The sequence below is a fragment of the Pipistrellus hanaki genome (genome assembly GCF_964339955.1).
Source record: "Pipistrellus hanaki genome assembly, chromosome: 2".
Lineage (NCBI taxonomy): Eukaryota > Metazoa > Chordata > Mammalia > Chiroptera > Vespertilionidae > Pipistrellus > Pipistrellus hanaki.
Genome location: NC_140504.1, coordinates 45,612,398 through 45,637,106, shown reverse-complemented (window position 1 = coordinate 45,637,106; position 24,709 = coordinate 45,612,398). Strand labels below are relative to the sequence as shown.

Below are 24,709 nucleotides of genomic sequence, written 5' to 3'. Positions count from 1 at the left end.
CTTTTGCGGAGGATTTATATCTTGTTCCTGGAGCGGTGTGCTGCTTTCTGATAATTGGGTTCAGGTTTCTATGTCTGCAGTCATGCAGCAATATTCCATAGATTACATTTTGACATAGCAATTTTACAGAATCAGATTATGTATGCATATAGCCTCCTCCCTACCCCTTTTCTTGTCTGCAAGGGTACAAACGTAGGCTGGGAGGGAAATGAGCCCTCTGTGAGCTTAGCTGCCACAGAAAAGCAATAACAGTTATTGAAAATTCCTGGAGTAAGTTGTGTTTATATGAAATGTTTTGTGTGTTTTTTTTCATTTTAGATTTGTCCCTCAGTGCTTATTTCATTTTCAGATGGCACCAAGAAAGGTGCGCTATTGCTTCTTTTCTGCATCACTCTGTGTTTTCCAGGACTTGCTGGCATTTTTAGTAGTCAGTTCTTATAACATTACGGGGAGGAGAGTCAGTATAATTTCTTCTCCTTTCACCTGGAAAACCCCAGACCTGGAAAAGGGAAATGAGTGGTCCCAAGTCAGATTCTATGCCAAAATCGTTCCCAGAAGGGCACTTTTTAAAAGCTTTCTTAAAGGGTCTGATAAACAGAGTATCATTGCATAGCCTGGGAAACTGATTCCTGGAGGCGGTTCTTCCCATAGTCCTCCAAAACCGATGCCCTCAGCTTCTATGCCTCTACCTTGGGACACACCGAAGCCTCCAGACCTTTACATTCAATTTGCTTTTGGGTTTGTTTCTAAAACATTCAAATCTGGTACATGAAAGTCGGTTGATCTAATTTGGAGATGGGGATTGGGAAAGACTCCTTCAAAGTAGCAATGTTTGAGTGGATACCTGGAGGGAAAGTTAGGGGTAAAGAAAGAAAAGGTCGGAAGGGGCCATTAGCAGAGAGAGGGAAGACAAAGGTGATGATAGAGTTAAAGTCAGGGAGATAGATGGAGAATGGTCAGTTATGTTTAATAGGTTGAATTTCTAATATGGTTAGGAGGTCGTGATGGACATTTGAATTCAGAACCTTGGGGCCCAACCAGGCATTTTAGTCATGTTATTGTAACTTCCAGCAAATGACTGAGAATAACTTCCATCCAAATGGTCACTAAACATCTGGACAATACAGTAATTTTATAGCATTAACAATGGAGATATTGTTATAGGCTTGGGAAATGTTTGAAGAATGAATGATACCAAATACAGAGTAAAGCAACTGGAAGATAGTTAGAACCTCTAAATTCACATAAAGCCAGATCTTTTGAATGACAGCAAATATATTGATACAAAGAAAACTCTGTGGTTTCAAAGATGAAGTTTATTCTTCCTTGGTATTGCAGAATGATGCATAGATCTCTTACATATAAAATGGCCATCATGTTTTGTGCTCAAAGTTAATGACTTTTAGATGACACTTGGAGAGAGATTTGTGGCAATGTCTAATTGATTGGTCATGGTCCAATTTTCTAAAGAACCATCTTCATGGCATGGAATGAGGTTGCCTGCCAACAACCCAGCTGAGAAACTCATAACGGCAAGAAAAATCTATTCATCACTTCAATTTGAATCGAGTTTAATGCATGTTTAGTGGAATTCTACCATCCTGCCAATGCCAATTATATCTCCCTGTTATTCTTCCCACTGAATTCCTGGGCACTTCTCCTGCTTTTTAATTTCCATCTTAACCTTATCAGCTCCGTACTCTGGAAGAATATATAGGTAATGTAAAGTATAGAAACATATTTGTCATTTTTATCTTTGCTGAAAGTATGAAGGATATGTAAACTGTAAGATGTATGCATTCTCATGAGCTGTTTTTCTTTTTGTGTGTGTTTTTTTTAGGTTATTTTCTAAATATATTTTATTGATTTTTTACAGAGAGGAAGGGAGAGAGATGGAGAGCTAGAAACGTCGATGAGAGAAACACCGACCAGCTGCCTCTTGCACACCCCCTACTGGGGATGTGCCCGCAACCAACGTACATGCCTCTGACCAGAATCGAACCTGGGACCTTTCAGTCCGCAGATCGACGCTCTACCACTGAGCCAAACCGGTTTCGGCAGCTGTTTTGATTTGCTTCATTCAGAATTAGTTCACTGGCTCCTGAAATGTACTCACTTTATCTCTCTCCCAGTACTACCTTTGATGAGTCCTGCTATGGTCCAGTAATTTAGATTGAAGTTGTTATTTTTTTTACTTTTTAGCTCTTTTTGTCAAATTATAGGAAGGGGAGTTGGGGGAGTATTTATGAAATGTGCAGATAGTTGGATAGCATGAGCAGAGAGTTTCAAGAAAAGTTTGGGTTTTGCTCATGAATTGATTTAACAGTTGCCAACTAAAGTGCAAGAAAATTAAGTGTCATATTCCATATTACATGCAGCCTGAGGCTCCGTGGAGGGAAGAAAAATTACTTTCACTTTTCAGTGAGCTGTGGGAAATTGCTCCAAGATCATCAGGAAAACTTTATTTCTGTGAAAAGAGCTCTGTGGTCACCAGAGCAGAAGGATTTTACTTTGTGAAAGGTTTTTGCTGAACTAACCACTGGATCTTGATCCATTGACCTTGGGAAGTGGGAGGATATGGAGCACGGAACTAGAATTGCAACCCCACAAAAGTTATTCTCGTTTAATAATACTGCAGTGTCACAAATATTCTGTGTTCTGTCTAAATGAATGAAGCACTCAGCCACTGACCTGAATAAAAGCTGTTTCTCTTTATCACATAAGACTTAGTAATAATGTTCATACTCTTTGACCCACTTATTCAACTCATAGAAACTAATTTTAATAAAATATTTTCAAGTAAGAAAAATAAAGTTACATACATAATTATATGCTTTGCAGTAATAGCTATCGTAGTGAAATGTGGAAACTATTTATATAACCAATGGTAAAGAAATTACTAACTAAATTCAGACATACAGGTAAAGAAATATTATATAGGCTTTAACAAAGTGTCGAGGTAAACTATGTAACTGGACAATTGGTTCCCATCTAATGTTGTATGGCAAAAATGAGTCACTAGTGACAAGTACAGCTGACATTTTCCAGGCCTTTCTCAATGTGCCAAGCACTATTTGAGCACCTTACTTTCATTCATTCTCACAATAATTCTATAAGGTAGTTACTATTATTATCTGCAATTTACATATGTAGAATCTGAGTAAGGCTGAAAAGCTAGTAACTGCTCGGTCTGGAATTCAAACTTAGAAAGTCTGTCTCCAGAGGTTATGCTTCATCATTACTTTAATAAGGTCAACAAAGAATGGGTATGTTCTTTCTATTAAAAAATATTTTTTATTGATTTCAGAGAGGAAGAGAAAATGGGAGAGAGATAAAAGTATCAATGATGAGAGAGAATCATTGAAGGGGTGCTTCCTGCACACACTCCTACTGGGTAACTGAGCCTGCAACCTGGGCATGTGCCCTGACAGGGAATCAAACCTTGACTTCCTGGTTCATAGGGCTATACTCAACCACTGAGCCATGCTGACCAGGCTGGGTATACTCTTCTTAATCATACCTGGTGACACTCTGAGACCATGTAAAAACCTGGAAGAGAATATATAGAAATAACATTAGTTAATATTGTTGAATTTGGAAGAAACACATATTAAAATTTTTCTTTATTTTTCTAACATTTTTACTATTAAAAAATGACTTAGCAATGTATAACTTTTGGGTACAAAGTGCAGATTTCATTAAACCATGCCATTCACACATTGGCAAAGAGAGCTCTCCATCCCACATAGCCACTTATTCCACTTGAAAACCCATTTGGGAGTCTGGTGTTAGAACTAATGTCAGGGAAAAGGCACCAGAGAGCCCCAGCTAGGAAAAGAGCAGATGCCATAAGATGAGGCTTTTGGGAAAAATCAGAAGCAGCAGGATTTGCTAATATGTAGGCCAGAGAATTGTTGCCTGAGTAATCTGTTTATAATCTAGCTCATATTACAGAAGTAGGAAGAGTAATAGATATAACTGGCATAGAAAAATTAAGCCAAACTCCAGGAACAACTTCTGAGCTTTAATAGCATTGTGTTGGGTTGTGTAGTCATGTCTTAAAATAAGTTTTATCTGTGAAACCTACAGCTACATCCTTGGAGGAGCAGAAATGCTCAAGTAGTGAAGGACAGAATACAGTATACACAGATAAAGGCAGCAGGAGGTAAAGAACCTTGTGAAATATAGAATATCTGATTGAGGAGACACGTGTGATTTATGTTAAGCTTATTAAAGATGCATTGTGGAAAAGTTGTGATTTACAGTGTAAATTTATCAGCAATGTTTTTAATGAGTTTGAATAGCATAAACTTTTATTTTATATATTAAGTAATTAAAAACAGTCTCATAGAGCTTTATTTAAATTTGGAGTCCATGAATGGGTTTAGATCACTGGTTGGCAAACTGTGGCTCGCGAGCCACAGGTGGCTTTTTGGCCCCTTGAGTGTGGCTCTTCCACAAAATACCACATGCAGGTGCACATATACAATGCGATTGAAACTTTGTGACCCATGCGCAGAAGTTGGTTTTCGTCTCTCAAAATAAATTTCAATCGTTGTACTGTTGATATTTGGCTCTGTTGGCTAATGAGTTTGCTGACCATTGGTTTAGACTTATGCATCTTCCCCCGGAAGTTTTATGGCATGTTTACATATATATACATATGAACATTTTGGAGGAGAAAACATCTATAGTTTTTGTTGAATATCCTCAAATATCTGTGATACCAAACTTATTATATTAGCATATTCACTAATATGTTACAACAAAAGAGAAGGATGGATGGGGATTAGATAGATAGATAGATAGATAGATAGATAGATAGATAGATAGATGATAGAGAGATAAACAGAGATAGGTAGGTAGGTAGGTAGGTAGGTAGGTAGGTAGGTAGATAGATAAATATATTCTATTGCATATAGTGGGAGAGGTTTTTTTTAAATATATCTATACTTTAAAATATATTTTTATTGATTTCAGAGTGGAAGGGAAAGGGATTGAGAGAGAGATAGGAGCATCAATGATGAGATAAAATCATTGATTGGCTGCCTCCTGCACACTCTATACTGGGGATCAAGTCTGAAACCCAGGCTTGTGCCCTGACCAGGAATCAAATCATGACCTCCTGGTTCATAGGTGGATGGTCAACCACTGAGCCACACCAGCAGGGGCTAGTTGGAGAGTTTTGTTGAATCTTGTGAATCTTCTAAATATGTTGTTGGAAACTCTCTGCTGAAATGAAAATAGGTTACATAAATATTTAAAAAGCATTTAATCTATGACTATTGCAGTAGGTTATAATGCATAGGAATTTTACAGTGAGGCTACAGCTCTCACTTACAGCTTGTGTTTGGCATAAAAATGGATCAGGAGTTTGGGATGATGTCCTGGGGTTCTTCCTGTGGATACCATGCTGCTAGCCAGTCAACTTAGCAACTGAGGTGCATTAATCAGCAGCGTGGCCTGCGATGCCCTCTCAGATGAAGTCACTTCCCCAAGGACTAAAGCTCAATTAAACCTCCTCTGCATACTTCGGTGGCATCTGTTCTTTGCATTGTTGGAAAATCTGTTGTTATTGTTTAGAAAGCTATGTTTCAGATTTTAGGAAATTCAAATTTACAAGTAACAAAAATTTAAATAAGCATAAGACCCTGTCTAATTCATCAAGGCACTAGTCTCTTAAAGCAAATAACTAATGATTTAGTCTCATAAAGTGATAACTAAGATTTGGTTCTGATTTATAACTCAGGTTTTATTGCTTTTTACTCTAATAACAGCTTTATTGAGATGTAATTCACATTCATTGCTTTTTTCGAGTTCCTTTCCCTTTTGTTAACTGTAAAAAAAAAGTGTGTATGGTACTTAAAGATAGAGCAAACTGACTTTTGAGAAGAATGTGGCTAATAGAAACACTTGTGTTTGTGATATAGGAGGAGGTAAGATTGCACACAGCAGAAAAAAATGGAACATATTCAAAGTTTCAAATTAATACATTAATTTTATTGGTTACCATTTTTTCTCCCTTTAATGCCCCCGCTGACTCATAATTGCTATTGCTCTAGCATTTCATTATTTAGCCTATAATGCCTAGAGTCAGATATATGTCTTTGTTAGCAACATATAATATCATATACTTGATAGAGTCTAGTATTTCATATAAGTTGGTGACATCCTTTCCCTGAGGTTCCTGTGACACTCTCAGCTCACATATTTGCTATTATTTGGGAGGACAATAAATCTATTTAATTATTTCCACATGGTTTTCCATCCAGTAGGGCATGCATTCAGTGTTTTGTTTGTTTAGCAAATAGTAAACAACTGTCTTTTATATATATTTACCTGTCTATACTTGATAGTACGGGATTTACAAAATTAACAAGAAATTATCCCCACTTTTAAGGAGGGATTTATAAATGACCAAGGCATAAGGAAGATTAAGGGTGATACTATAACAGAATGGTCTGGGAACACAAAGGAAGCAATATAAATTGAGAGACCATCGAAGGTTTCAGGCAAATATAACATTTCATCATGACTTTGAAGGACAGATAGGATTTTGATAGGTAAGGAAGGGGAAAGGGTACTAGGATCTCTAACTTGAGGAAAACATTGCTTTATTGAGCGCTTCTATTTGAAGGCACTGTGCTAAGTGAAGTGCCTTCCCTATGAGTTGAGTTCTTTTCCTAGAAATACCAAGGAATAAATGGCAGCCTGTAGAGGTTCACTTTGTTTTTAGGGGAAAAGGGAATGCAAGCAGCAGAGCCATATTTCTTTTTTTTTTCCATCATTCTATGTTGCACAGTGGTTGGCGAACATTTTCATATGGGCCAGATAATAAATATTTTAGTCTTTTCACATTTGCACAATCTCTGTCATAATTACTCACCTCTGCTATTATAGCTCAAAAGCAAATCATAGACCATATGTAAATGAATGGGTATGGCTGTGTTCCAATAAAACTTATGGATACTCAAAATTTAAATTTATATAATTTGCACATTTCGTGGAATATGATTATTCTTCCACTTTTGTTCAGCCAGGTAGAAATGTTAAAATCATTTCTTGTTCATGGCTCTGCGGGATCAGGTGATGAGTTAGATTTGTCCTGTGGGACATAGTTTGTTAATCGCCAATGGCACATACCAGGTACTAAAACAAATCTTGTGAAAAATAATTAATGGAAGAAACAACTTGCTCCTTGTCCAAGGCCACTACATTAAGTCACTCCTGGGTCCTCCATTTGACTCCAAGTCCCTGTGAATGGCTCTGCCTTCAACTGAGACTCCATAGATTGAGCATCTAGTGACACTGAGCTCCAACACCGACATACAATTTGCACACTATTAAGTTGGATACCTTTTACAGATGCATCTGCTGAAAAAAGGTCAGGAAGTCAGCTGAGGTATCAAGATTTGTTTGATTTGTTTTTGTTATTGAACCAAGAAATATTTCCAAGTCTGCTCTTGAAACGAGCAGATAGTCATACCTTAAGTCATTTTGTCTATCCATTTTGAAAGAGCAAGAGCTTTTTGTGTTATCTCCTTTAAAAACTATTGAATTATCTTCAGTGTTCTTTTGATTGAAATAAAATTTAAAAAATCCTGATGGTTGACTATTTATGAAGTGCATCTTATATAAGGCTGATGATATTTTTAAAAGCATTGATGAGCCCTAACCAGTTTGGTTCAGTGAATAGAGCATCAGCCTGCTGACTCAAGAGTCCAGGTTCGATTCCGGTCAAGGGCATGAACCTTGGTTGCGGGCACATCCCCAGTAGGGGGTGTGCAGGAGGCAGCTGATTGATGTTTTGCTCTCATCTGTGTTTCTAACTCTCTCTCCCTCTCCCTTCTTCTCTGTAAAAAAATCAATAAAAATAGATTTTTTAAAAAGCATTGAAGAAATCCAACATATTTGAATATAACTAACAAGATCCAGGATTCTTACAGTGACCGAGACAAAGCTTTTGGCATCAGAAAATGGGCCCCAGGGACAGTCTACAATGTGCTGTAAGTTCCTAATGGTTAGGCTTCTGGGATGCTATTCTTGTGGGTCTAAAAGCAGAATCTGATAACCCATAGTATATTCAAGCATTCATAGAGGTCTGTCTGATTTCAAAGTTTCCAAGAGTTTAATAACTATGAAGATTCACTTAATAAAGTGTAAAGAGTGGCCTTGGCAAGTTATTTGTCCTCTCTTTGCATCATTTCTTCCTCTGGATAGTGGAGTATTGGGAGCCACATCTTTGGGTCGATGCAGGATTAAATGAGATAATGAATAATTTTAATTATTTTTAATTATGCTCTTTTTTAGATTTTTTAAAAATCTATGACAAAATTAAAAATAGAATTGAAGTATTTTCCTGATATGTTATTTGTTGTAACCCAAGTTTTTCTTAGACTCTTCTTAGATGCCACATTGAATGTAACCAAATCATATCCTAGCTTCATTTTATCAACACATGTCAAAAATATGATGTGCCCAGCCAATCTTACTCTGGCTATTAAGAAAAGGCTTTCTTCTTAAAAAAAATTATTTTGTTGATGGGGTGAATTAACAAAAATATCCCTTATATTCATTTTGTTTACTCTGTGCTAGGAGAACATTTATACATGCTGCAGGTTTCTGATTATGCTATATAGTTATAATGATTTATGAAAACAAATCTGAATATCTTATGCCAAATTTTTAGCAAAAGCCTATCTCAAAATAAGATATTAGTTTACTGGTGGGAGGATTGATTGGTTTTATTTTCCCCAAGGGAAAACAGTGTCTTAGTCTTTAATGATGAAATATAACACAGTGTGAGTGACTCTTTAGCCTTGGAAAGGAGAGTTCAATGTAATTCCACAGAACTTGGCTCTAAAGCTCATTTCCACTGTGTATCCTGATGCTTATCTTTTAAGATAACTTTCTATTAAGAAGTATAGGAATAGGGTGTTTTGTTGGATGGCATCAGGGTATCAGAAGACATCTTTAGACTAATATGTTTCTCCATTTGACCCTAATATCAATATACTGTTGCATAAGGTCTTATTTTAGTTTTTACATATTATGAGTTTATTTCCTGATTTGAATTTTAAAACTCAATTTCTTGTATTTCAATTCAAAGAATTCCACAGCAGAGCCAGCATTATGTCTTGTTTAGTTTAAATCAGTGCTTGTCAACTTGGTTGTACCGAGAATCAAGTGGAAAGTTAAAAGGAAAAAGACAGCTTATCCCTGGACTCATATACATATTAATTGTTTTGGCAGGTAGCCCAGGCATAAGTGTTTTTTTTTTCCCCTCCCTTTTTAATTTTTTTAAATAACAGTAGAGGACTTGAACACATAGTTTTGGTTAAAAACCAGTGGTATCAATGAGAACTTCTCAAATTTTCTTTTCTCTGAAGGCTGTATGTGTGTGTTAAAGGGGGTGAGGCTGGTTCTTAGCTATTTTAATCTATTTTCATGATTAATGTATGTAAATTACCTAGAACAGTGCTTGACTAAAAAACTTGGAAAATGTGAGTGTAAATAATTAGTATCTTCCATGTAGTACGTAGGAACAGTGATTTTTGAAACAGGCCATGCGAAATGAAACCAATAATAAAAGCAAAGTCACCTAACACATCATATCATATCTATAATAGAACAACTTCATCATGGAAAACAGAGATGAATGGGAGGTATTTGCAGAGCAACTACTATAGATCAGGTATTTCAAAACCATACTAAGGAATAGAATTATCTGCCCATTTTACATATTAGGTAATCAAGTCCCTGAAATTCACTGGAAACTGGTTAAAAAAGAGAGGTTTGTTTAAGCAGTTATAGGCTGTGTGTTTGGGAAACAGTCCTCTTTTGGAAACTTTGAACATACAGATTAATAGAAGATCATGGGATTTTTATGAAAAATTTAAATATTTTACCTGATCATTGATGAAAAGATCTCAAAATATAGATAAGTTCTTCTAATTAATTACATTAATTTTTAAATAACCAGTTATTTCTCTGTTTCAGCTTTTTAAATAATCAAACACAAAGTAGCAGTATTCTCTAACATACTTTTGGGTTTAGTGAGAATAACAAATTATAATATACGTGATTTTGATTACCATGTGAGAAAATAAGTTTAATTGATCTTATGCCAGTTTATACTGTGTGCTATAATTATGTAATATTATCTCAGTGTCTCCATCCAGATATAAAAACTGTTGTGAAAACTTCTTAGATTGAGTAACTTTTAGTGCTTAAGGCATGTTCAATTAAAGGCATTGTGTTAATCATTTCTTTTGTCCTCTAAAAACAGTTTTTTGAAAATCTTTAAAAAATTAACGAAGTGATCAGCATCTCAGTTGCCAAGGGAATTAAAAGCAAAGTTCATTCTTCCCCACCGCAAGCTTACTTACACAAAACAAATGTCAGAGGCAGCTCCTGGGGAACTTGTAATGCTTTAATTTACATGTATGGAGTCAGCACAAAATTAATCGCAGTCTAGCACCAAGGTTTGTTAGCTAATTGCTGGGTTTTAATGTTAAGCATGGGAGTGTGAATTTTAACAACACTATTTAAGAACCTCCTTGGAAACCTGCTCTTTCCATTCCTCTTGGAATATTGAGGGTTTCAAGCTATATCTGAATACATTTTCTGATCCTTAAATATTCAGGTGGCAGCCTCTGTTATCTTTGGCATTGAACCCCCTTCCTGATAAAATTCACTGTGCACCTCTCAGAAACACAGTCCAGAAGGTAGAATTCCCATGGGCTGCTGCTACTTTTTTTCTTTACACTCCCTCTTTTCCTGTAAAGGACAAACAATTCAGATGATTTCACCAGCTGCTGGAGAAATGACTTAATGAGTGTTCTATAATCTAACGGCCAGGGGTCCTCAAACTTTTTAAAGTGGGGGCCAGATCACGGTCCCTCAGAGAGCTGGAGGGCCGGACTATATGAACTACTAATTCCTACTGTAACACCTTGGCCGCGCTCACTGCCCAAAAAACCTGGCGGGCAGGATCAGACTCCCCTGGGGGCTGCATGTGGCCCGCGGGCCATAGTTTGAAGACCCCTGAAACCCTACATAATACTACTGAAGGTAGGGAGAATTCATTTTAATGATTTGAAGCCTAATTTATTTGTAACCAGTGTGTTAATACATGTTTATGATGTAAACTAAACATAATTTTTTTTCTCCCACTGCCCCTTTACACTTGATTCAGTAGGGAATAAGTTTTGTTCATCCCTAGATGTAACCTTTGGCAGACCATTGGCATCTCCACAGCCCCATAGTCACTTTAAGTCTCAAATAAAGTGCCAATCCTTATTTAAAATGGAGTCCAAACTTCAAAAGTTGACTTATCAACAGTTAAATCTTTCCTTCTTAGGGCCTCTTACTGCCTCTTACTATCTAGCTGTTATATTAACTCCACCAGGAACAACAGTTTGGTGGAGGGAGGGAAGGTATAAGAACAGTACAGGTGTTTGTCTAGGTGGCTCTATAAACCCTGGGCCTTGGCAGAGTTGAGGTCTTTAGGTAGACCAGGCTATTATAAAAGCTGTTCTTTTCTTTTCTTTTCTTTTCTTTTCTTTTCTTTTTTTTCTTTCCTTAATACTTCTTTTTTCATGGATTTTTAAAAAAATATATTTTTATTGATTTCAGAAAGGAAGGCAGGGAGAGATAGAGAATGAAACATCAGTGATGAGAGAGAATCATTGATTGGCTGCCTCTTGCATGCCCACTACTGGGGATTGAGCCTGCAACCCTGTAATGTGCCCTTGACCAGAATCAAACCCGGGACTCTTCAGTCCATAGGCCAAACCAGCTAGGGCTTCATGGAACCTTTAAGATTCCTTGTCATATTCTCTCACCTGGAGTTCCCTTAATTGGCCTCTCTACTGCAGATTGTTTCTTTGTAGAGCCTTCCTCAGCTTCTGCATATCCTATGGTACATAGCCAATCTCTGGTGAGAACCCTCTTCCTGTTCAAGCTGACGCCTCTCTCTCCTCTCTCTCTCTCTCTCTCTCTCTCTCTCTCTCTCTCTCTCTCTCTCTCTCTCTCTCTCTCTCTGCTTTCACTCTATTTGGCACATCGTAGATCTTAGTAAAATTTAACTTCTCTCTCAGTGTGTCAGGCCACAATTCTCTTCCCAATAAAGAAAGGTAGCACCTCAAACCCTTCCTCCTGGTGTCGGAGGTGGGGGAAGGACTTAGAACACATCAACAGCTTTCTCTAGAGAAACCTGGTGGATGGTTTCCTCCAAAATCCTATTTCACACCTTGGACCTCTGTTTATATCTTACCTTAGCTAAACAGCCCAAGGGTAATGGAATGTGTGCCTTTTAATTATCTATGCTAAATCTGCATATGGAAATTTGTACAACACACAGAATGCATTTTTATAGCTAGTATATTGGTTCCTCAATTAAATCAGAGATAGAAAGAATAGCAGTTAAATATTTTACATATTTTTAAAAAGCTGAGGATGGAAAGAATCCTATTCAATGTGGTTTTCTAACCATTGCTTAGGCATTGTTAATTAAATAAAATTAAGAACTTTATGGGAGATCAAAGATATATAAAATATAGCAGATATAACAGTTGCCTTCATGGGCACACAATCTAATTGGTAAAGCCAGATATGTGTACATAGTTCAATACAGAAGAATATTCTTATGATATCATTGATCAAATTACATTGATATGGCATCTTGTAGTGTGACAATCCAGATGATTTGGTACTTGACTGATGAAAGGACTAGTTTGCTAAGCATAGAATATTTTGCTACAATGATTTTGGCTTGGGAATTGAAGTTATTGATCTTTATCCTAGAGATGCTTCAAGAAATGGAAGATCAAGGTAGGGATGGATAAAATCTAACAGTTAATCAATGTGAAATAGATTACTGATTATATAATACTCTTGTTAAGTTTACATATTTTACTGAAGTTTCTGTCTGAAAGAAAAGCTTCCATTTGAAGGCAATTAAGTATTAGAGACATATTTAAAGGACTACCACATAATATCCCCAAGATGGGCTAATTAAGAATTATGGCAATAGATTCAAAGTTCTAGGTTTGAATCCCTGGCTTGCGTATGAAACTCAATATCTGGCTTGTTTTCATGGTTGTATTTCATGCTTTGGTAAACTTTTCCTTTAACTATTATATAACAGTTAGACCATTTCCATTACTTTGTGACAAAGAAAGGTTCAGATTATTCACTTTATCCGATATGGAAAGAAGGAATATATTTTTTTCTTTTGAGGAAGTCTGTCTAACCTACTTTCAATATACAGGTGTCCTTAGAGAAGAAAGTTACAAATATCTCCTTGAAATCCTTATTTCTCTATCATCCATAGAATGTGCTTATTCATACATGCCATGTCAGGAACTCACTGCATTTTACCTATACACTTAGAACTTTTTTCCATTATAATGCTTTTGGGATTTTGTAATAACATGTCCACATCAATTAATCCCATTTTTCTTCTTTATTTTATAGATATAATGATGACTACATCTTACACATACAAAGTTGCCTTAAATCAATTTAAACAATAGCTTTAACATCTATTTTCATTATAGTTCCTACTCGTCACTCAAAAGAATAACAAAATAAATAAATATAATGCAATTGTTAGCTTATTATACAAAAACTAGAGGCCCGGTGCATGAAATTCATGCATGGTGGTGCAGGGAGGGGGTATCTTTCAGCCCATTCTGTACCCTCTCCAATATGGGACCCATTGAGGATGTCCGACTGTCTGGTGGGATCGGACCAAAATGGGCAGTCGGACATCCCTCTTAGAATCCAGGACTGTTGGCTCCCAACTGCTTGCTTGCTTGCCTTCCTGATTGCCCTTACCACTTCTGCCTGCCAGCCTGTTTGCCCCCAACTTCCCTCCTCTGTAGGCATAGTCACCCCCAACTGTCCTCCCTTGCAGGCCTTGTCCCTTCCAACTGCCCTCTCCTGCTGGCCATCTTGTGGTGGCCATGTTGTGTCCACATGGGAGAAGGATCTTTGACCACATGGGGGCAGTCATCTTGTGTGTTGGAGTGATGGTCAATCTGCATATTATCTTTTCATTAGGTAGGATAGAGGCCTGGTGCATGGGTGGGGGCCAACTGGTTTGCCCTGAAGGGTGTGCTAGATCAGGGTGGGGGTTCCCTTGGGGCATGGGTGGCCTGGGTGAGGGGCCTATGGTGGTTTGCAGGCCAACCACGGCCCCCAGTGATCCAAGCGGAGACCCTGGTATCTGGGATTTATTTACCTTCTACAATTAAAACTTTGTTGCCTGGAGTGGAGCCAAGCCTTCTGCTCACTCCGGGGTGGCAGCCATTTTTATTGGGATTCTTTACCTTCTATAATTGAAACTTTGTTGCCTTAAGTGGAGGCCTGGGCTAGCCAGGGTGTGTGTAAAGCTTGGCTTCCTAGATCGCCGGGGAATTCCAAGCCTCCTTCCTGTTCTCTCTGTAGCCACAGCTATCTTTTCTGGGTTAATTTGCATACTCACTCCTGATTAGTTGGTGGGCGTGGCTTGTGGTTATAGCAGAGTGATAGTTAATTTGCATATTGCTCTTTTATTACATGGGGTTTTATTATAAAGGTTTCCCCTTTTCAATTTCCTGGCAAAACCTTCTTTGATGCTAGACCAATATTTACCCCTTCTAATTCTGTTTTGAAGCTGTATTAATTAAGTTGAACTCCATGACCTAGACAAAGGGACTAAATAGAGGAATTGCCCTTGGATATAATGAATTGACACAAGGAAAGCCACTTTCATTTGATCTTAAGTACAACAAAGTAATTTACTTCAAATCTCGAGAGAATGATTTTGTGTCATCTATTAAAATGTATTCAGCTGAATAATTGCAGTTACATAAGTGGCATTGATGGAAGTGCAGAAGATAGGATATATAAAAATATATAGGCACACACACCACACTTATGTGTGATCAATTTGGTTCATTAGTGACATATACAGTTATTGAGTTGCTAAACGTTGATGACAGCATACAATAATTAATTTAGAAATACAATAATTTTCCTTAAGTTTTAGTTTTTGTTGGTTCTTTCACACATCATTGCTAGAGAAAATCCAGGCAGCAAGTTAATTTTTGCTGTTCTGCTCTTGAGCCACATAAGCATTTTTATATTTTCTTTAAAAGTATACAATAAAAATTATTCACAAAAATTTGGATCTTCATATGGATTATAACAAATAATTAAAAGAAAAGACTAAGATAGTCAATGTTTGTGTTTTCTAGAACTTTTTTAAAAAAAATTAATGAATTCCAAAGCATTATGGTTTAAATGCATTTTTATTAAAATCCAACTATTGATTAAATTAATGATGCTAACTACCATCACTTACTTTTTAAATATATTTATGTTTTGTATTTTTTCTTATGTAAATTTTTCCTGGTTCCAGCCCTAGCTGGTTTTGCTCAGTGGATAGAGCTCAGGCCTGTGAACTGAAAGATCCCACAATTTATTCTGGTCAAGGGCACATGCCAGGGTTGTGGGTTCAAATCCCCAGTAGGGGGCATGCAAGAGGCAGCCGATTAATGATTCTCATCATTTATGTTTCTATCTCTCCCTCTCTCTTTCTCTCTGAAATTAATAAAAAAAATACATTAATTAAGTAAATAAATAAATTATTTAACAACATTTCCCTGGTTCCAAAAATAGTACTTTTCCATACAGTTTTGTAATTATAATGTTTTGTTCATTTTGCTATTGTTTTCCCACTGTTTCACGAGCATGGACACGTCAGTAGTCCTGAATCACAGGACAGGTTCAGAATTAGAATTCAGGAATTCGGTTCTAAACATTTGCTACAATACTAGCCCTCTCAGAAGTCAAGCCCAAGATTTAAAACAGAACATTTACTACTATTGTTTACAATTAGCTCATCCTATTTAGAATCAGCTTATCCCATCTTGTGTAAAGTGCAACTGTGTAGTTCTTGTTATGAAATGTAGAGAAAGCTATTTGCTATAAAGACATTGTTCTAAGAGAGACTGCTGGCAAGGTAGCTTTCTTTTTTTTTTTTTTTTTTTTTTTGCTTAATCATGGAGTGGGAGGAGGAATCCATAGTCACGTGACCAGAACATTTGGCTAAGCTAAACCAACACAAAATGAGCACCAAATATTCCTTCATGATATTGATCAACTGTAATTATCACTGCATCAGAGGTGGAAGCCAAAATGGCTCTGATGCAGAAGAGAAAGCTACTCACTGGGGAAAAAAGAACTTTAAAAACCAGGATCTTAGGAAAATGTTGAATAGGTATTTGAGAAAAATTACTCAAAAGTCTTGAATTACACATGATGACAAAGAATATGTGTGCAAATGGTATAGGCATTAGGAAAGTCTCTCTTTTTTTTTTACACTGATATAGTGACCATTTAGGAGATGGCCAGGCTGAATTTTTATTGCTATTGAATAGGAAGTTGAGTCTAAATAACACAGTTGTAAAACTGAAGCATAAATTGAAAATTCTGGTTTCATAACCAAATGCTAATGCTAAGACTTTTAATACCAATATGATTCCCTAAAAGAGGATAGTATAGTATTTATTGAATCTAATAAACTCTTGAAGAACTAGAAAAGACATGTAACAATAATAGCACTGATTTAATAGTTAAAGAATAACTAAGTTAGTTACATCATATTACTGTTGCTTGGTAGTTTATAGTTTAACATGCATCAAGCACTAATAAGATTGTACATTTTAATACATCAGAACATGATTGCAGTTTATGAGCTTATGGCACACATCTATGATCTGTGAGATTTTTCTGAGAGGCAGTATTACTTGAAATGCATCTTGGAAGGTTAGAGTTGGTAAAAACTAATATTAACTTCCATATTGTCACTAACCAGATCAAATCTAATGAAATGAAAATCCAGAGCTCAAACTAGTATCTCAGTTCAGGTTGCCTGAGTTCAGGAGTGTTTATTATCTGTACCTTCTTCCATCTAACCATCTGTGCATCTTTCATTAAGTAAATATATAACATAAAATTTAAAAGAAATTATTCTCAAGTAAGAATTTAGAACTTACTTCACAATTTTTGTGCTGTTAGATAAGGAATCTGTTTCATTTTGATCCAATTAAAATGTGTTCAAAAAAGAGCATATTGAAGGGAAAATTCAAGCAGTTTAAAAAACATTTTTATTAAATGCAGTAAATATATAGCATATGCCATACTAAATGACATGCAAATTTATTTTTATAATTTATAAAGAAACAACATTTGTATGAATATCCTAGTTTCTTTAAAAATGCATATAAGTAAATGGCTTATAGATAATTTATATTTATACCTAAATATAAAATATCCACATATAAATAAGTCTGTCATCTATGAGGGAGTGTATGTATGTGTGTGTGTCTATGTGTGAATGTATGAGAAAATGCAGCACTGAATTTGAAAAGAGGGTACAAATCCATAAGAGGCCACATTATTGCAAAAATTTCAAAGGATTTCTCCTCCTTACATACAATATCCCTTTAAAATAAAAGTACATTTGGTCAGCTTATGAAAAGTTTCAATTATTTAACTATTATAAAATTCTGTAAACTTATAAGTGCAAAGCTGGAAATCAAAGGAATGACTCAGTTGCATGGGAAGTAAGACTCAGTCTCACTGTGGTCAGTTGGATATGATTATATAAAAAGACAAGGATAAGCCTGGGACCAACTAACTGGGTTCACTGTTCTTCGGCCTGACCCTGAATAGGTAGGCAATGAATTTATCATCTAGGATAGCACAACCAGACAAGCCACAACAGAATTGACACGCAGCTTCCTTTTCCACCAGAACTCTTACCAGAATGCACCATAAATCTCATTTAATGGGCTATTGTACCTCCTTGTGGACTACCAGCCAGAGTCCTGCCAGGTGGGTGTACTCATTAGATGCTGTATAACCCTGAGAAGGGCATTAGTGGCCAGGGGAGAGGTTCCATAGCTTTAGTGTAAACCTCTAGAAAAAATGTATGTGGTTGCCTTTAGGTAAATTAGATGTAACAAATTTCTCTCTTTTAAGGTAAAAAGTGGCTGAGAGTCAGACATGAGAAATATATAAATATAATCCTTGGCAAATAGAATTTTCAATGATTTATTTAAACAATTAATTAGGTTTACTTTTAATGATTAATGAAAGGTTGCAATAAAAAATAGAAATAATAGTAGATCAAGTTGTGCCCAAAACAAAATCTGATGAATCCCAATTTTATCACATTAAATGTGAGTTTAACCCATCATAAAAAGTCATGCTATGGTATGCATTTTAACATTAAGCCAATAGTTTATTGATAATTCAAACTTTCTTAGGCACCATAACTATTTTCCCCCTATAAATTGACCTACCCAAAATGCACTTACTATAGTAAAATGCAAAAATATTTTCTTTTCCCAGTTCCTAATTTTTAATATGTACACCTCACTCTGAGGCCTATTAAAGGCCTTTGCTAAAAGAACATGAGAGGGAAAATTTCAGTGTTATATCACTAATAATTTTAATTTTTCTATTAATGTAATTACAATGGTAACCCTTTATTGTTGTCTTACATTCAATGTGCCCAGAAGTTTGATAAATGCTCTATAGTATTTTTTTAATTATTGCCATATCCTTTTATGAGAGGGATATATATAATAATAAAAGCATAATTTGCTAATTAGACCAGCTGCGAGGGAAGCCTGGATCCCGAGTGCCTACCTGCGGTGGAGGGAAGCCTTTGTCCCAGGTCCAAAAGGAAGTTGGTGCAGCAGCTGGGAGAAGGAAGGCCTACTCTTGCACAAATTTTGTTCATTGGGCCTCTAGTGCTGTATAAACTTCTATTTTGCAGATGAAGAAACCAAGGTTTTGGTGGATAATTTATTTATTTCCAAGATCTCACAGATGATAAATGGTAGAATTACAATTCATACCCGGCCTCCAAAATTCAATCTCTTCTTATCACTTCACATCAAAACTTCTCACTAAGCTAACTTACGCCATGATATACATTGCAGAAGATCCTTAGCAAAAATTGTGCAATGTTACCTTATAGTACAGATAATTTGGAGAAGTGTTGTCTGTTCAATGTAAATCAAATAATAAAGTATTTGTTTACTTCTCATAACCCCTTTTGATTTGATTGTTAAAATTTTCATAGTGCAAACTGTTAGAAAAGTTTAGCTCATAAAAAAATTAATGATTTTTAGAGAGAGAGGGAGAGGAAAAGAGAGAAAAAAAAAACATCAATGTAAGAGTGAAACATTGATCCACTGCTTCCTGCAAACCCTCTACCAGGGATCAAGCCTGCAACACCCACAGTCATATGCCCTGACCAGGAATTGAACCTGCAACTTTTGGTGCACAGATAATGCCCAACCAACTGAGCCACACTGACCAGGGTTAACTCATTACTTTAATGTAAATATTTAATATCTTCCAATTTGAATTTTTAAAGTTTACATATTAGCTCAAGAATCTTGGCATTTCTATATTTATAGAATCAGATACTTTGTATTTAGAGGTAAATTATAGATTATAACTAGTCCAGTATCAGATTCAATTCAGTTGTCCTCTGTACATGTTTCCTAAATAGCCTCTGTGATTGAGGCATTTTTCAGATATCCTATACTATATGTCAGTATGCTGGAAACATCTGTAGCATACACATGCAATTAATTACCTACCATTTCTCCTACAAAAATACATCATAATACTAATATGATATTACAATTGGTTGTTTAAGTCAGTTATAAATTAATAACAAATATTCTAACTACAATATATAATTTATTCCCTTTTTAAAGTGAGTAATTTTCATTGATGAAATAATTTCAAGTGTGAATTTTTCTGCATTTTTATGCTGAGAGTCTCAAGGAAATTTTAAACATTATCTGGATTAATCTGATAGGGCAGAGCTCAATACATAATTTAAATCACACCACTTTCCCTTCCACACCTCAGGCTTTAGCCACACTAAATCTTTTTTATTAATTCCTTTATTGACTTTAATTTGTATTTCTGAACACATCTTACAGAAAATCAATAGAACATCTTAATTTCCTCAAGATCTTGGTTTCTCACCATTGGCTGAAGAAAAATTAATTCATTTTCTCCTTCATATTTCTTTTTTTATTCTCCCTCTCTGTTCGCTCTCTCCCTCCCTTTTGCCATTTTAATTAAATTTATGTAATATTCATTGTTCTTGCCAGGATTCATGATTTGTAAATATTTTTCTCTTTTTCAATAGGATTAGTTCCATATCTAGGAGCAAAGTCCAGGATCAATAAAATGGTCTGTCTCCTCTCATAAATACCATCTTTTGTAGGTTAAGACTAGGTGACAGAGCACTTTTGTAAAGTATGCAAATGAGAGTAGATTCCAGGTCCAGGGAACTCTGGGAAATCAGACCATATTTCTTCATCCCAAGTCAGGATATTTTTCTCTTCAGTGCAAAAGTAGGAAAATCAGATGATTTTTTATATGTTTTATATGCTATTGGTCAGAAATGATATAAGTTTATCAATCAATTTATAAATATGTTGTCAAGGGAATGCATTTCATAAAACTAAAATATTTACCAAGCAACTAACTTGCCAATGGAATTTAGTTCCTATTTATCTGTTGCTGTCTTATATATTAAGATGATGTCAGTTCCCTGAAGGTATAACAAGAGCAATGTTAGAAAGGCAATAATATAAAAAACACACTTGACATAATGCTTTTTATTATCTTCAGTCTTACTTAGGTTCTCTTTTCAACCAGTTTCATTGAGATATGTGTCTTGTATAAATTAAGTAGTAGTTTCAGAATATTTTTTCCTGACACCCCATTCACAATTTTTCCCATGGCTATCATTGATCAAAATGAAGATGCTAATTTTATTACTTGAAGAAAGTGATTATTTCTGAAATATGTGGAAGTAAAAAGCATCTTGACAGAGCCATTGACTCTAGTTTGAAGCAATAAACCTAGGGACACACAATTTTATTCTGTCACTCTAGGGTTGGAAACACCTTATCCTTTCATAAGCATCTTGGTATTTTATCATCTTATCGATAAAGAATTTCTTCCTTGGTTCCACTTAAAATATCTCTGGTTTGTTTATTGGGGTCATAAGGAATATCTGGTCATAATTTTTAATACAAAACAATTTCATGATTTGGAAAATGGACTTATTTTTGTAACTGTATTTTCTGTAGATTCAAATTTATTTATTTTAATCATCACTTTATAGGTAATGTGTTGTGGTTAAATCATCTTTATTTATTTTTCATTTAGAAGACAATTATAAACGTGAGAGGGTTTTTAATTTTTAATTTTTTTGTATGGTGGTGAGCAAATCCAGATAATTGTATTTAAGAAAATATAGCAAGGGAATATAATTATAATATGTACTTACTGACCCTACTGAATATAGCAATAAATAATTCTTTTAAAACTCAAAGAGGCATTGATCCAAAGTATTTGGTGATTTCCTAATGTGTACCTGTTATTGTGCCAGACATAGAGTATACAGAAATGAATCATAGTTATACTAGTCTCTGACTTTATATAACTCCCAATTTATGTTAAAAAGGATCACAGAAAAATAATTAAACTTGTAATTATTTTCTAGTTTACTAATGTATCATCAGTTCTTGTATGAGTACCTAGCACAGACTAGGTCCTAAATGATTTGTGTGATTCTTTTTTAATATAGACTTTATAGACAAAGTATTTAAATCTTAAATGTGAAACTTGTGTGTAACCACCACCAGGTATGTGGAACCTTCCTATTACTCCCAGAAGCTCTCCCATAGAAATCATATCATTTGCTATGTAGTATGGCTTTGTATGACTGTAACAGAATTTGTTTATCCGTTCTCCTGATGATGTGCATTGTGGTTATTTCCATTTCAAGGCAATTATGAACAAAGCTTCAGTCACATTCTAGTCATTATCTGTTGGTGGACATGTATACATAATGTCTGTGAAATTTTCATAGGAATAGAATTTCTGAAGCCCTACTATGGTCCTTTCCCCAGCTGGCCAAACTCCTCAGTCCCTCCCTGACCCTGATTAGGATTCCTGGGGGATGTGGGAGAGCTGGTTTTGGCACAATCCCACTCAAAGCAGGAGCTGCCCCCTGGTGGTCAGTTTGCTCCCATAGGGGGAGCACCACTCAGCCAGAAGCTGGGTTTATGGCTGATGAGCACAACAGTGGCTGCAGTGCTAAGGATATCCGACTGATGGCTCCATGGGGAGTGGGCCTAAGTCATCAGTCAGATATCCCCTGAGGGCTCCCGGACTGTGAGAGGGTGCAGGCCAGGCTGAGGGACTCCCCCTCAGAGTGCAGGAATTTTGTGCACCAGGCTTCTAGTCAATAATAATGTTTTTAAATTGTATGTTAAAATAGAGCGATGACATCCACATCTATAACATTGTCTAAAACATTGTAGAAATTTATAAAACATTCTTGTCTTCTAGCTGGACTTCAGCTTCTCTCTTTGGTTAGGTCTTTTTGTCTTATAGCAAATATGGAGATGCCATTCAATGTCTTTTGATGCAAATGGTTTGAAAGGAGCCAACAATTGCTTGTGGTCAGTATCATATGAAAAGGGTCAGAATGGGAGTTATAATGATGGCTTGTTTGTTCCAACAGCATTGAGAAGTCACCTTATATATCTCTCTCTTTTTTGTAGTCGTGTTGTTGTTAGAGGAGGAGAGGGTTTTTATAAATCTGAAGATTCCATGTGAACAGTCTATTTCAAGCAAATAATGTATTTTCAGCCACCACACAAAGCAATAAATGTTTCCGAGCTCATAATAAATGGAGTCTATGTGTGGAAAGAAAAAACTCTATTCTTACCATCTTTGTATTACATATATAAAGGTGGTATTCCAGATACTGCCTAGAGTTCATGACGTGTTGAGAAATCTTTTAGTGTATTACTGTATTTTAAATATTCTAGGAGGGCTGAGTCAGGAAATCACTCTGCAAATTTAACTCCCAGTAATTGTTTGATAAAGCTTAATCTTTTACTCACATATGTTTATTGAGTACCTGTTGCATGAAGTGTTGTATGCATTATAATTAGAGGCAAGTTTTTAAAATAGAATGCTTTATTATCAGTGAAAGTTTCTATAATAGTAGTTTATTATTCAACTTGCATTTGATGAACCATCTGCTTTGTGAAAAATATTCTGCTAAGGGCCATGAGTGTTATTTTGCATACTCTTTCCCAAGGAGCTTATGGTTGTAATTACAATAGTATAGTGAGCTGAATTTACATAGACTTTACAATAAAAAGTGTCTCTATATTTATTATCATATATATATATATATATATATATATATATATATATATATATATATATATATGGCTAAACAACTGGCTGACTGGTCTTCTGCTAGGCATGATGCACACTGACCACCAGAGGGCATACCCTCAACACTGGAGCTGCTGATCGACAACAACTTTGCAGAGTGCCCTCTTGCACTCCAGGACCCATCGGAAAATGTGGGACTGCCAGTTTCTGCCCGATCCCCACAGGCTAGGCAGAAAAATATCACCTGCCAGAGGGACCCTGCTCACTCTGTAGATGCCCTTCAAACCCTGGTGCCACCCTAGGATGGCAGGCCAGGGAGAGACCATAGGAGGTTGACTCCAGAATGTGCCTGGCCCTTCCTGCCCAGTCCCACCCTGCCATACATCTTCTAATTAATTCCCTTTCAATGTACATGAATCCATGCCCCGGGCATCTAGTTTAATAATAAGAACAGTCCCATTTTCATCATGTTGATTCATCCTGACTTATGCATTTGCTAACCAAGTGTCATGTTAAGTACAAAATAACTGCTAAATCTGAAGTCCTGAATACTTTTGGCTAACCAATGAATAATCACTGATTGTATAATAAATGGTAGTTAAAGTGGCAGTTATAAATATGGTTTATCAATTAGGTACGATTTGACCATACCAATCTATATATATAAAAGCCAAGTGATTGGAATGACAAGAACGACCAGTCCCACTGGTCTCTATGACATACACTGTGGGCTTGCCAACCAGCCTGATTGGGGGCAGGGCTGGCCGGCCAACCTCCCATGGTCCCTTCACCCCCACCTGCCAGCCCATCCCCTAACCTTTTAAGGTCCCTCCCCCTGGCTGGCCTGGCCCCAATCAGTCCCAATTGTTATTACAAATAAAGTAAAACTACAATTACTAAATCAAGGTGATACTGAACCTTAAAAAAACAGGATAATGAAATAGCCTAAAAGTACAGAAATCCAAGTATGTAAAGAAAATGTGTATATCTAAAATAACATTTAGTATTAATGGGGAAAATAAATTATTTAAGAAATTATTAAGAACGATTTGGATAGCTCAGGATGAATTCTAAATATATAAAATTTAAATCCTATATAATGAAAGCCCAGTGACCATAATGGCAGAATAACCAGAATGACCACTTCACTAGTCATTATGAGGTGCACTGACCACTTCCTGGTTCCTCCCCCCAGCTGGCAGGCTCCCATTGCCCAATGGCAAATGGAGAAATGAGGTGGGTCGTTGTGGGTGACTGGCTGGACTTCATCCTTGCACAAATTCATGCACCGTGCCTCTAAGGTAATTATATTAGCCAATAATGCAGTGTCCTCTAAAAAATAACTTCTGAAGGATTTATAATTACTATTAGTTCAGAAGACTATTAAAACATTAAAGAGAAGAATTTGGAT

General features: G+C 36.0%; 1 protein-coding gene across 5 annotated transcripts in view; it reads left to right on the top strand.

The window, feature by feature from the left end:
• The window catches only part of FGF12 (fibroblast growth factor 12), a 504,156-nt gene that overhangs the window by 386,065 nt on the left and 93,382 nt on the right, over positions 1–24,709 (top strand). The gene's annotated exons all lie outside the window — the stretch shown is intronic.